Source organism: Saimiri boliviensis, chromosome 2 (genome assembly GCF_048565385.1).
Source record: "Saimiri boliviensis isolate mSaiBol1 chromosome 2, mSaiBol1.pri, whole genome shotgun sequence".
NCBI classification, from domain to species: Eukaryota; Metazoa; Chordata; class Mammalia; order Primates; family Cebidae; genus Saimiri; species Saimiri boliviensis.
The window spans coordinates 205824244-205837364 of record NC_133450.1 but is presented as its reverse complement, the minus strand read 5'-3'; positions in this window follow the sequence as shown (position 1 = coordinate 205837364).

The following is a 13121-nucleotide window of genomic DNA, read 5'->3' as shown; positions in this document are numbered from 1 at the left end:
ACACTTCTTGGGTATTTTTGCAGGCTTGATCTTGCTATCTCAGTGATTACAGGCTGTCCTGGCAATGCATAAACCAACCACCAAAAATGTGGTAGATTTGAAATGGAGCAGCCAGAGAGCCAAAAAACAGAATGATCCCTTTCTAAAGAAAAAAAAAAGAGAGAGAAAAAGCAGACGGGAATGATGAGGGTAAACAGACCAGAGCAGCATCATTTTCCAGGTTCTTAGAATAGCTCAGAAGCACCTTGAGTCAATGCAGTGCTGGGAAAAAGTGTCACAACGGCCAGACGGGGTTGCAGGCTAAAGGTGCACACCTCTGAGGAGCAGAATGAATTTGAGACAGCTCCTCTCCCTTACATGGAGTCTCAGAGACAGGCTAATTCCTTGTGATAAGGCATCGTCACTTATTTGAGAAAGAAAAAAGACAGTCCTGGTCTCTCACAGCTGGGCTTCAGTGCTATCACAAGCTCACAAGCTGGGCTGCTCACAGCTAAGCCAGAATGTTCTGCTGGACATACACAGTCTTGTAAAACATCAACATTAAACAAAGTCACTCTGCAACCATAAAAACGAGATCATTGTGCAATCCACAAATATGCCTGTCGCTTGGCTAAAATGACTGGCAGCTATTTCTTTACCAATTACAGCTTTATCTTCATGCTTCTCTCTCCTCCCTGTTAATATTTTTTGAAATAGCCAATCATTAGATTTTCCCCATTTCTGGCAGCACCAAATCTGGAGCTCTCTTAGTAAGTTTTTTCCAAATCCTGTAGTAGCTTTTTTTCTACCACTCTCTTACTGAGACACAGATGGGTTCCCAGTGATGTGTGTTCTTCCTAGCTGCAATAGCTCAACTACATGTACTTTCAACTATTGCAACCCAGTTTGTTCAACTACATGTATGTTCCAGGGGGTCTTTGGTTGAAGGATGTTAACACTTTTAGGACAAGAATCCACTTCCACTCCATGTACCTGCAGCCTACAATTCTGGGAACTGCCAAACTAAATCACAAATGCAAGGCCTGGTTTGATACTGTGTACCTGGTAGGGGCTAGAACAGGATGCCTCTAAGGACTTCGGCCTAAGAAATTAAGAGGATGGAATTTGCCATTTATTGCAATCTGCTAGAGGAGGTTTAGTGGGGAAGGATAAATATATCAGTTTTAAACATTGCATTAGCTTATTTAACCTGCTAGATAAACTAGGCTGCTATAAAAGAGACTCAATCATAATCCAGTATGATTTAATAAAGATAGAATTACTTTCTCTCTTCTATGAACAATCTAACATAAATGATCCAATTTGGCTGGCAACTCTGTTCCTTGCAGTCATTCAGGAACCCAGTTCTTTCTTTGTACTATCCTCTAGGACATTGTCCTCATTTGCATGGTTAAAACTGAGTTGCATGTGGTAAAGGAAAAGAGGCTGGCAGAAGCACAGTCTTACATCCACTGGATGCTGTGGCCCCTAACTCTGGAAGGTTCTTTCTTGTTCCTTATCCTTCATGATCACTACCCATTTCCTGCTTGTGCACACATTACCCATTTCCTGCTTGTGCAGGCTTGTACAGATTGTTTTGAGGACTAAGGCATCACATGCAGCTAGGCATGGTGGCTCATGCCTGTAACCCCAGTGCTTTGGAAGGCTGAGGCAGGAGGACTGCTTGAGGCCAGGAGTTTGAGGCTACAATGAGCTGTGATTGTGCCACTGCCCTCCAGCCTGGGCAACATAGCAAGACCCTGTCTCAACAAAAGAAAAGATGAACTGGGTATGGTGGCGGTTACCTGCCTGTAGTCACCCCAGCTACTTGAGAGGCTGAGGCGAAAGGATCTCTTGAGCCTAGGAGTTTGTGGCTGCAGTGAACTACGATCGTGCCACTGCTTTGCAGCCTGGACACAGGGTAAGACCCCATCACGCTTTTGCTATAGGCCAAGGCTAAATTTCTTTCGGCAATACAAATTTTTCAAAAACTTAGTAGACTTCTACTGTATTTGCCTCTCGACTTTTCCATGTACAGGTAACCATACCCCCCACCCCCAGCCCAAATCTTATCTAGACATAAATTTAAGCCTGGAAACTCTGGTATTTCCTAGATTGCCTTCTATGCTCTGCCTATCCCATCCCTTCTCTTAATTTAACGGTGGCTGCTTTGAGACCATTTAAAACAATGGACCTGAGTGAGGTGGATTCTTAAGCCCTTTTCTGCCAGCAGGCTCACAACTTTTCTTGGTGAAGCCTATATTTTCACTCCTATTAAGCCTAGGTTTTTACTTCACAGCCATTACTTACAACTGCTTTGCTTTGGGGTATGGAAGTGGCAAACCTCAATTTAGAGTGAGGCTGCAGGCAGAGAAGGCCTCCTTTAGTAACGCCCTCCCTCCTTGAAGCTTGCCTGACTCCAAGTCTCTCTCTCATAAGTTTGGCTGAAAGCAGCAAGAAGTTGCCAACACAATACCAATATGCCAATATCCTGAATTGTTCCTATTTTCCCAGCTCTACAGCCTTTGTCAGCAAATGGTCCGTCTTCTCACGTACAGCAAGCAACCATTATTAGATCGAATGTTTTGCTCACATGTAATTAGAGGTACCAGCTTTCCAGGCTGTGATGTCTGAATCCTTGATACCTAATGCCTACCTTTTTCCAGTCAATTGGCCACAATCTTAAGTTCTGTCAGTTGCCTCAACTAATAAGTCTCACCATATCTGATATTCTTTAAGCTATCCTTGGCTAATAAAAATCACGAGAAAGCCAACATTGCACTTGTTAGTGAAGATCTAGGTCAGTAGAAGCCTTCTAGAATATGGAGCAATTTACGTCAGGTCAAAGCCTGAAGAGGTTTGTTGGTTAGTTTCCTTGAAGATATTAAGAAAATAAATCTCAATCCAAGTTAGAGTGAATGCCCCTTCATGTTCTGTATATCTACCCTCTTGATGTAAAAATATCGTTGCTAGTTTAATTTGCTTTGGACATTCCCATTGACAGTGAGATATCTGGACTTATAAATGTGATATTTTTTCCTGAGCATGTAACACTTTTGTGGCCAAAAATGGTAATTGCTTTTCTTTGGGAAGAAAGCTTCTTCCAGTGACTGATGCCCCAGAAAATAAGTAGGTGCATTCTTTTTTAAGTAGAAAGTGGTAAGTCTCTCTGGCCATCTCCATTTGTACCTGGTTGCAATAAATCAGTGCTATGCTATCATGCTGATTTAATAACAGATTTCATTATTAGCAACATAAATGCTAATTTTCTTCACCAAATTAAGAGGGAATGTACTAGATCTCCCTTAACATTGTTAGGTCTTGGAATCTAATTGATGAGTGAAAAAAAAAGCTAGTTGTTAAGATGTGCAGTTTAATACCATATATGTAAATTGTAAATAACACACAGAACCCAACATTATTTATGGATACCTATATATATAATGCAACTCTTCTCATAATATGCATACAGATCACCTGGAGATCTCGTTAAGCTGTAGACTCTAATTTAGTAGGCCTGGGTAGTAATTACATGTAAGCAAAACATTTGATCTAACGGTTGCTTGCTGTACCTGGGAAGACGGACCATTTGCTGACAAAGGCTGCAGAGCTGGGGAAATAGAAACAATTTAGGATATTGAAATTCTCCTTGCTAACAAGCTCCCAGATGATGCCAGTGCTATTGATCTGTGGTCTACACTTTGCAAGGTATTACATAATTAAAGTGGATTGAAAGGATACCTTCTGGCCATAGAGTTAGCTCCCGAGAAGTGAGTACAAGTCAGAGGGGATCCAATCTGTAGCAATTATTTTTATTATGAGTAATTTTTCAAAAGAAGATATGCGTAGATAAAATAACTAGGAAAAAAGGACCAAATGTTCAGAGTTGTTGCTTCTGGGTGATCGATATATGGATGATTATTTTCTCCTTTCTGCAATTTTCAAATATCGAGGTGGGGTGGGGGAGAAAAAAAGCAAAGGAAAGAATGTATCGGTATAGAGTTCTGAGCTGCATTCCTTCTTGGAGGCTCGGGAAGAATCTGTTTCCTTGCCTTTTCCAGCCTCTAGAGGCCATGGCCCCTTCCTCCACTTTCAAATCCAGCAGCATCAGATTTAGTTGTCACCCACCCATCTGTCTGGTTCTCTTCTCTGCCCCTTTCTTTCACTTGTAAAGACTTCTGTGATTACATTGGACCCATCCAGATAATCCAGGATAATCTCCCCATCTCAAGGTCAGCTGATCAGCAATTTAATTCCCTTTTGCTTTGTAACCGAACGTTTTCACTAGTTCCAGGAAGTGTGGACACCTCTCTGCCTACCGTAGGTCTCCTTAAGGAGTCCTCCATCACCTACCCCATGCTAGGCCTCCACGTGGATGGAGCTGGAGGCCACCATCCTTAGCAGAATTAAAGCTTCTAATTGCTGCCCAGGTCTCCTAGAAATGCATCCACCACATGTTACCTTCAGTAACGGAAACTCCCATTGTCTCTAACTCCCCACTAACCTAATGGTGCCGCAGTGAACATAATTATACATTTCCTCTTCTGGATCTCTGTGAGATTTCTGTGAATATATGCCCCAGAGTGGATTTCTGCATCAGACAGTATGTGTATACATGATTTGACTAAGTACTGAAACTTTCTCCCAAAAGGCTGCACTCATCTATACTTCTATCAACAGTGCAAGAGGGTTCCTGCATTTCCATATCTCTTCCAACCTGGCCCTATCCAGTTTTCCCATGTTTGCTAGTGTAATAGGTGTAAATTGACATCTCAGCATTACATAAGTAACATTTCTCTGGATACTAATGAGTTGGAAAATCTCTTCCTTTACTTATTAGCTTTTGGGGTTTTCTCTTCTGTACATTGCTTATTCATGCTATTTTTCCATTCAAATTTCTATCTTTTATTTTGTGTGTATATGCAGGAATTCCTGGAACACCATAGATTGTTAATTTCAGATATTACAAATATTCTCTCCCACAGTCACATTAATTTTGTTTATGATGTCTTTCAACTTTAATGCAATCAGATTCATCTCTTTTTTGGCAATAAAGGGCTCATGCTTTATGCTTTTAAAGGTTTCTTTGGAAAATTGCTTACTGCTTCTAGTACACAAAAATATTCTCCTGTATTTTCTCCTATTAACTTTATAGCTTTGTCTTTCACATTTCAGTCTATAATCTATCTGGAGTCTACCTTTACATGTGGTAGGAGGTACAAATCTAGTTTTCCCAACTTACTAAACAATCTATGTTTTCCTCAGTGATCTTTAGTGCCACATTTATCATATATTAAATTTGCAAGGTATTTGCTGGGAGATAATAGAAATATTTTAATTTTAACTCATTTCATCAAGATAATGAAATGTCTGTCAAGTTATTCAGGTGATCTTCTGCGTCCTTAAAGTTTCAACAAGTTTGAGTACCCAAGGCCCTCCCTTTTGGCATAAAAGAAATAAGCTCATCAGTAACCTAAGGCGGAATTTATGGAGAAACAGCAGACGGTCTTAGGGCGGGGGTGAGGTAGGGGTGGGTGGGCGGGGGGCAGAGCCCATAAAGTCATTCTTGCAGGCAGGGAAAGGGAAGCACATTTTGTGATGTGGCATCAGCTTGTGGCAGAAGTCTGGTGTGCAACAGTAGCCTCTGCATCAAAACACAGTTCAGTTCAATCCTCAGTTTGATTCTAGTTAGTTTCAGAACCAGATGAAACTAGCTTGATTATCTTGTGTATTCTTGGCTATTAACTCCTATATACTTTCATGATTTTTTTGGTGTTTGTTGTTTTCTTTTAGCATTAGTTAATGCCATTAGTTACTGCTGATACAGAAAAGTGCTATTGATTTTTATAGGATGATCTCTTTAGCAACCTTGATGAGACTTTTTTATTAGTTCTCATAAAACTAGAGAAACTTTGTGGATTCTGTTGGTTTTACAGGTATACAGTCATATTATCTGCAAATGATATCACTGTATCTCTTCCAATCTTTATGTTTCAGGTTTTTTCTCTCCTTTCCTTACAACTTTGGCTAGAATCTCCAGCACTTCTTAAACACTGAAGCCATATTTTCTATCCCAAGGGTTAGAAAAATATGCCCCATAGGCCAAATCCAGCGCACAGCCTGTTTTCATATAGCCCATGAGCCAAGAACATTTGCAATTGATGTGATACAACTTTCAACTCCAATTAAGCAAACTGTATGCCAAAAAAGAATTCCATTCTTATCATTAAAAGACCTGTATTTAAAAATCATTGTATGCAATATTATATTTAGAGTTTAAAAAAAAGCGCAAATGTGTTTGGCTATTATATAAATACCTACATAATATCATTGATTTTGCCTCTTGGCCTGCAAAGCCTAAAATATTTACTATCTAGCCCTTTAGAGAAAAATTTTACTGATCCCTTTTCTATCAGCCTTTACTCCCAACTGCTTTTTTTTTTTTTTTTTTTTTTTGAGACAGAGTCTCGCTCTGTCACCCAGGAGGGAGTGCAGTGGTGCAATCATGGCTTGCTGCAGCCTCAACCTCCCAGATCAGGTGATCCTCCCACCACAGTCTCCCCAGTAGCTGCGACTACAGACATGCACCACCACACCCAACTAATTTTTGTATTTTAGTAGGGATGGGGTTTCACCATGTTGCCCAGGCTAGTCTCAAACTCCTGGGTTCAAGCGATTCACCCACCTCAGCCTCCCAAAGTACTGGGATTACAGGCATGAGCCATCATACCTGGCCACCCCAACTGTTATTTACTATAGTTGTTTTATGCTGCATTTCCCCCCAAGTAACACATTTGTCCAAATGAATGACTTAGAATGCCTTTAATAAAATGGGCATTAAATTGGACAACTGTGTGATTAACGAACTATTTTGAAGTAGTCCTGTTACTGCTCCCCCTTAAACATTATGAATAATTTAAGCCTGAATGGAAGAAAACTAGATAAATTTCAAACTTCCAGAGTAAATATCAGATCAGGACATTCTGAGGTTATTTCAGGAATTCAAGGACAACAGCGAAGACTCCAGATTTCTATTGTTGGCATAGACGACCTTGCCGTTCCACGCTTCCATCCCAAGACAGAACTTTCATTGAAACTGTTCCTGGAAACAGGCCCGTCATAATACTAGCTGTTATTCCCGAAAATGAGTATTTCAGGAATATTGTTCCACTGGTTTAAAAAAGTTTATGACGGCTCTGTTCTTGGTTATTAGAACAAGAGACGATTACTGGCTAACCACTTAGTGAAGAGAGAAGTGGAGTGCCGGGTTGACTAAAGAGCCTGGCTCTGCACGTCTGATCTGGTCTGCAGCGCCAAGAGCCATTACCCAGCTGCCAGGATTCCCACAGCCTAACCCAACCTTCAATTTCCCCATGCTCCTGTTAAACCTCAATTAGCCCTGAACACAGTTTTCCCCAAAACCCAAGAACAATTCCCCCTCTGGACTCTTGTCCTTGCAGTTCCCTGTGTCTGAAATACTCATCCCAGATGTCTGCATGATGCACTTCCTCACAACCTTCTGGCCCCTGAGTGTCCCCTCACAGAGAATAGCCCCCAAAACCCCGGGAATAAAGGAGCATTCTTTCCACAGCCTCCTTGACTGGCTTCTCATACTTTTTTGCTGCCTGTACCCACTCTCTCTAGAACAAAGTGCAAGAAAGCCGTGAGTTTTATTTGTTCACTGTGGTATCAGCACCAGAAACAATACCAAGCATGACACAGGCACTCAGTGTTTGTTGATTTAATAAGTGGGCTTCTGGCCAGGTATGGTGGCTCACGCCTGTAATCCCAGCACTTTGGGAGGCTGAGATTGGCAGATCACTTGAGGTCAGGAGTTCAAGACCAGCCTGGCCAACATGGTAAAACCCCTTCTCTACTAAAAATACAAAAATTAGCCAAGTGTGATGTGTGCCTGTAGTACACACTACTTGGGAGGCTGAGGCAGGAGGATCTCTTGAACCCAGGAGGTGGAGATTGCAGTGAGCGATGGTCATGCCACTGCACTCCAGCCTGGGCAACAGAGAGAGACTCCATCTTAAAAAAAAAAAAAAAAAAAAAAAAAAAAAAAGTGGGCTTCCATGACCTGCATAGGCAGGAGTAGAAACCCATTCTCTTTCTCCTGTCTCTTGACCTAATATATTCCGGAGGGTGTCTCAGTTCACACTGAAGAATGTGGGCCCTTTCAGATTTTGCCTGCTAGTGGGATGGAGAGAACTTTAAGAAGATGGTTTCATAAAACCCTGGGCTCTTGGAACAGAGGCCTAGTTATCCCTCATGCACACAAGAAGAGCAGGCCTAGCAATCAAACTCTGAGAGAAAAACTAGGGGCCATGACCCTCCTTCCCCACCTTCTGTAACCCTGGCCACAATGCTACATACCTCACTCTTCATCCTGTCCTGCCTCCCAGGAGGTCTTGATAAAAGTTGGGATTCAAGATGATACTGAAATGGTAGTCACATAGGTGGCCAGATCAAGGGAAATGGGTGTTTCTGGAATATGACTCAGTCTTCTGAGTCCAGTCAGGGTGGTAGCAGGAGTTAAGGGTACCAGAGATCTCTAAATACACAGATAGAAATGAAGGAGTAGATTTGCAAGGTTCAGAAGAAAAGGACGGAGCATGTGGGGAGTCTTTACCTACATGTTTCTGTAGGTAAACAGAATCAGTTCCCCAATCAACTTACTCTCTGTCATAGCAGTTAAAGATATGAGATGTCCCTCAATAGAAACAAGGGGATAACCACCTTAGTCGTCATCTTGTATGATACGCATATTGCTAGACCTCTTCCCCAAACTGACAGCTATGCCTGCAGCTTCACATTCTTTAAAGCCAGGAAGAGATATATCTCCCCACCATTGAGTTGCTGCTCTCCACGCACCTTCACTGTACTTTTTCATCTCAGCTCTAAAGAAAGGAGTACCCAGCAATCCCATTACTGGGTATATATCCAAAGGATTATAAATCATTCTACTACAAGGACACATGCACACGAATGTTCATTGCAGCACTGTTTACAATAGCAAAGACCTGGAACCAACCCAAATGCCCATCAGTGATAGACTGGATAGGGAAAATGTGGTACATATACACCATGGAATATTACGCAGCCTCAAAAACGATGAGTTCATGTCCTTTGTAGGGACATGGATGAACCTGGAAAGCATCATTCTCAGCAAACTGACGCAAGAACAGAAAATCAAACACCGTATGTTCTCACTCATAGGTGGGTGTTGAACAATGAGAACACATGGACACAGGGAGGGGAGCACTACACACTGGGGTCCATTGGGGGGAAATGGGAGAGGGACGGGGGGTGGGGAGGTGGGAAGAGATAGCATGGGGAGAAATGACAGATACAGGTGAGGGGAAGGAAGGCAGCAAACCACACTGCCATGTGTGTACCTATGCAACAATCTTGCATGTTCTTCACATGTACCCCAAAACCTAAAATGCAATAAAAAAAAAGAAAGAAAGGAGTATAATAAAGATCCATCTATTTATTTCACATCTGTAAAATGGGTTAAAATTAATACCTAATTATGGATTGTTGCGGAGATTAGTTAATATTTCAAAGCACTTGGAATAGTGTCTGACACACAGTAGGCACTATTTAATGAGTTTGCTATTATTCCATTAATATATTTCTTCAGTTTGCTAATAATTAAATTGTAATTTTTATATCTAGTTTCATAATTTTGAGACTCACCATGGTATATTTTCTACATAATTCATATACATTTGTATGTTAAGGTAATGCTAAATTCATAAAATATGTGAACACTTTCCATCAGAAAATAATTCAAATGGCTTTGGGATGAGCTATTTTTGAGATTATGAATCAAATTACAGAGAATGTATCTGTGAAACTGTCAGGTCATCATCTTTGGTAACTGACTTTTTCCCATTTCTTATTTCTCTTGTGTAGGGCTGTAGGGCACCACAGGGTCGTGGGGTGTCCCTTATGCTGTGCTGAGGTGCAGGATCCAAGAAGTAAAGAGACAGGACACTGAAGAACTGGTGAAGAGCAGCTGGACCTGGGGGCGGAGGGCATGCAATCTATAAGCGAAGATCAGTGAGGACTGGAACACCCAGGTACAAGAAGGGGGGAAGGTCGAGAGTGAGGTCATCATCTATAGGCTTAGTGATGGGGCATAATCACATGAGTCACAAGTGAGGGGACCACCCCATTATGTCACCTAGGGCCCACCGAGGTATCTCCAGAATCTGGACCTTGGAATCATTTTGGAGCCTTCTGTTACACTCAGCTTCAGTAGGGGCTGACCTCAATGCCTTTAGGAACTAAGGGGTCACGCCTGGTAACAGCCCAGGGCCTCATACAGCATCTCCAAGGCCTGTGAGTCAATGCAGTGTGGCGTGTCATTCGCTCCACCTTCCAAACGTAACCATTTCCTGCTTCGCAACAGAACAGTTTTGAGATGGATAGACCCCTGAAACCATCACCATGGCCAACACTGAGAATATCTGTTTCTCTCATTTTCTCATGTCCCTTTGTGATCTTGCCCTCCTGCAGTGCCACCCAAACCCTTTGTCACTATGGTTTGCATTTGCTAGAGATTTCTCTCAACACATCATCAGTGTGTAACCTTTTCCTTTGGGCAGGGGGAGTCTGACTACTTTCACTTAGCATAACTCTTCTGCGATTCACTGAAGTCGTGTGTGTGAATAGCCCATTCTTCCTTTTCATTGCTGAGTAATGTCATTGTATGGATATCTCATAAATTGGTTATCTGTTCACCCACTGACGGACATTTTGATTATTTCCCCTTCTTGACTATTACAAATAAAGGTATATGAATGTTCATGTACATTTTTTTTTCCTCTGGGAGTGGAATGGCTGGGACATATAGTAGGTATTTAATATTTTAACAGGCTGACAAACTTTTCTAGGGTAGCACCATTTTACATCTCCATCAGCAGTGTAGAAGAGTTCCAGTTTTTCAACATTTGGTATTTTTATTTTTAGCCCAAGATGGCCTCAAATTCCTGAGCTCAAATGATCCTCCTGTCTCGGCTTCCCAAGTAGCTGGGACTACAGACGAGCTACCATGCCTGGCTTGCACTTGATATTTTTAAATGGATAAATTGTAATGTGTTACAGAGAACCCAAAACTTCCCAACAGTTTCCTAAAATCTAAGTAAAACACATTAAGTGTCTGTATGAAAATAGCAAACTGTAATGTTAGGACATAAAAAGCTTAAAACATTATTTCTTCATCACCAAAAATGAATACAGTTGCTTTGCATTCAGTAAGCCTGTGATGCTTTTCTTAGCACGTCAGAGACACACATCACTTTTGTGGAGGATTATGAAGTTCTGCCTTTACATGGAATGTAACATGAGCTTTCCCCACAGATTGTTAAAAATGCTAAGCATTAAGTTTTTTAATGTAAGCATTTTTTTCTGAACTATCAAAAAATATTGAGATACAAATATTCTATAAAGAGGTGGGTATTAAAAATTAGGTCAGATGTGGTGACTCACACCTGTAATTATAGCACTTTGGGAGGCCAAGAGGGGTGGATCACCTGAGCTCAGGTGTTCAAGACCAGCCTGGCCAAAATGGTGAAACCCCCATCTCTACTAAAAATACAAGAGCAAAACTCTGTCTCAAAACAAAAAAAATAAAAATTAGAAGACATTCTACTGGGACAACATTCTGTGGCATACGTTTTATTTCTGGTTCCACAGAGAATTGCTCTCCCCGTGCCATCCCCTTGAAGTTGTAAGACACTGAGTAACTTGTATAGCTAGTAGCATGTAGGCAGAAGTGATAGATGTCATTCCTCAGCAAGAGTTTTGAAAGCCAGTATGCAATTTATCCATTTTACTCTCTGCCACATCACCAGCTCACACTGGCCACTCCACCTGCCTGGTCCCAGAGAACAATGATCTAAAGCCCAGAGTCCTCCGCTAGCCTGTGATGAACATGTAGCACAATTAAATTCCTATTTGTCTAGTTTAATGTGTGAAAGAAACCTTTGTGGTGTTAAGCCACTGAAATTTCAAGGTTATTACTACAATATAACACAGCCTATCCTGCCGAGCACATGAAGTCAATCTTGGACACTCATGTTTTGCTATGAAAGCAAAATTTTTTAGGTTTCAAATGGCCACAGAGTTATACCCATGTTCTCGTATATGTTGTAATCTCTTCTAATTATGTTATTGGCTTGCCTTTCTTGTTCTCATATTTTCACTCTCCTGCTATCTCAATCAACTTTACCAGGATTTATATACTTCAGTTTCCAAAAAGCCAGGTCTTTTTAAACTTCACTATTTCTAGTTCATTTCAGCTTCAACATGAAAGAAAGTCTAGCGTGGTGGTCAAGGTCATGGGCTTGGAGCCAAACTGCCTACATGGGAATCACAGCCTTGTCAGTGTTAGGCTGTGTGGTCTAGAGCAATGCCTGATCCTCTTGTGCTTCTGTTTTCTCTGTAAAATGGGATGAGAGCACCTAATTTGTTTGGTCATTGGAAGGACTACTACATGTAAAACCGGGGCTGGCATTTGTATACGTTCAATAAATATTACTTATAAGTATCTCTTCCTCTTTATTCTTACCAAACTATTGAAATTGACATCCAGCTTATTTTTCAGTCTTAAAAATATGAAAATATATGCTCTCAAATTTCAGCTTAAATTGTGTCCCATTACTTTTGGTACAAAATGTTCCCTTTTCGTTGCTATGGTTTATCTTGATTTCTTATTGAATCTAGGTATTTAATCTCAGAATTTGTCAATTCAAACTAAGAATTCATATTTACTTCATTCCCAGTTTTATTGATCAGAAGAGACCCTTGAAAAAATTTTAAGTGGCCAAATATATATCCTATATGTTCCACAGAAAGTATGTTCTTTGCATAGTTGTTTTATTCAAAAACTGTTTTGCCTACTAGATAGTATAGTTATTTTTAAGAGGTATTTTCAATAGTCCCACTGAGATTGTTCTTATCAAGTTTCATTTATTTTGGGTGAGGTTTTTGCTTTTACAGTTGGCTAAAGGTAAATCAAGTTTGACTACCATATTTCCAACTTGGCACGATTACAGTATATAAAATCCCAGTTAGTCCTGTTCCTGCTTTGATAGTCTCAACCTTCCTTAAATTCCCATTTGTTCAGT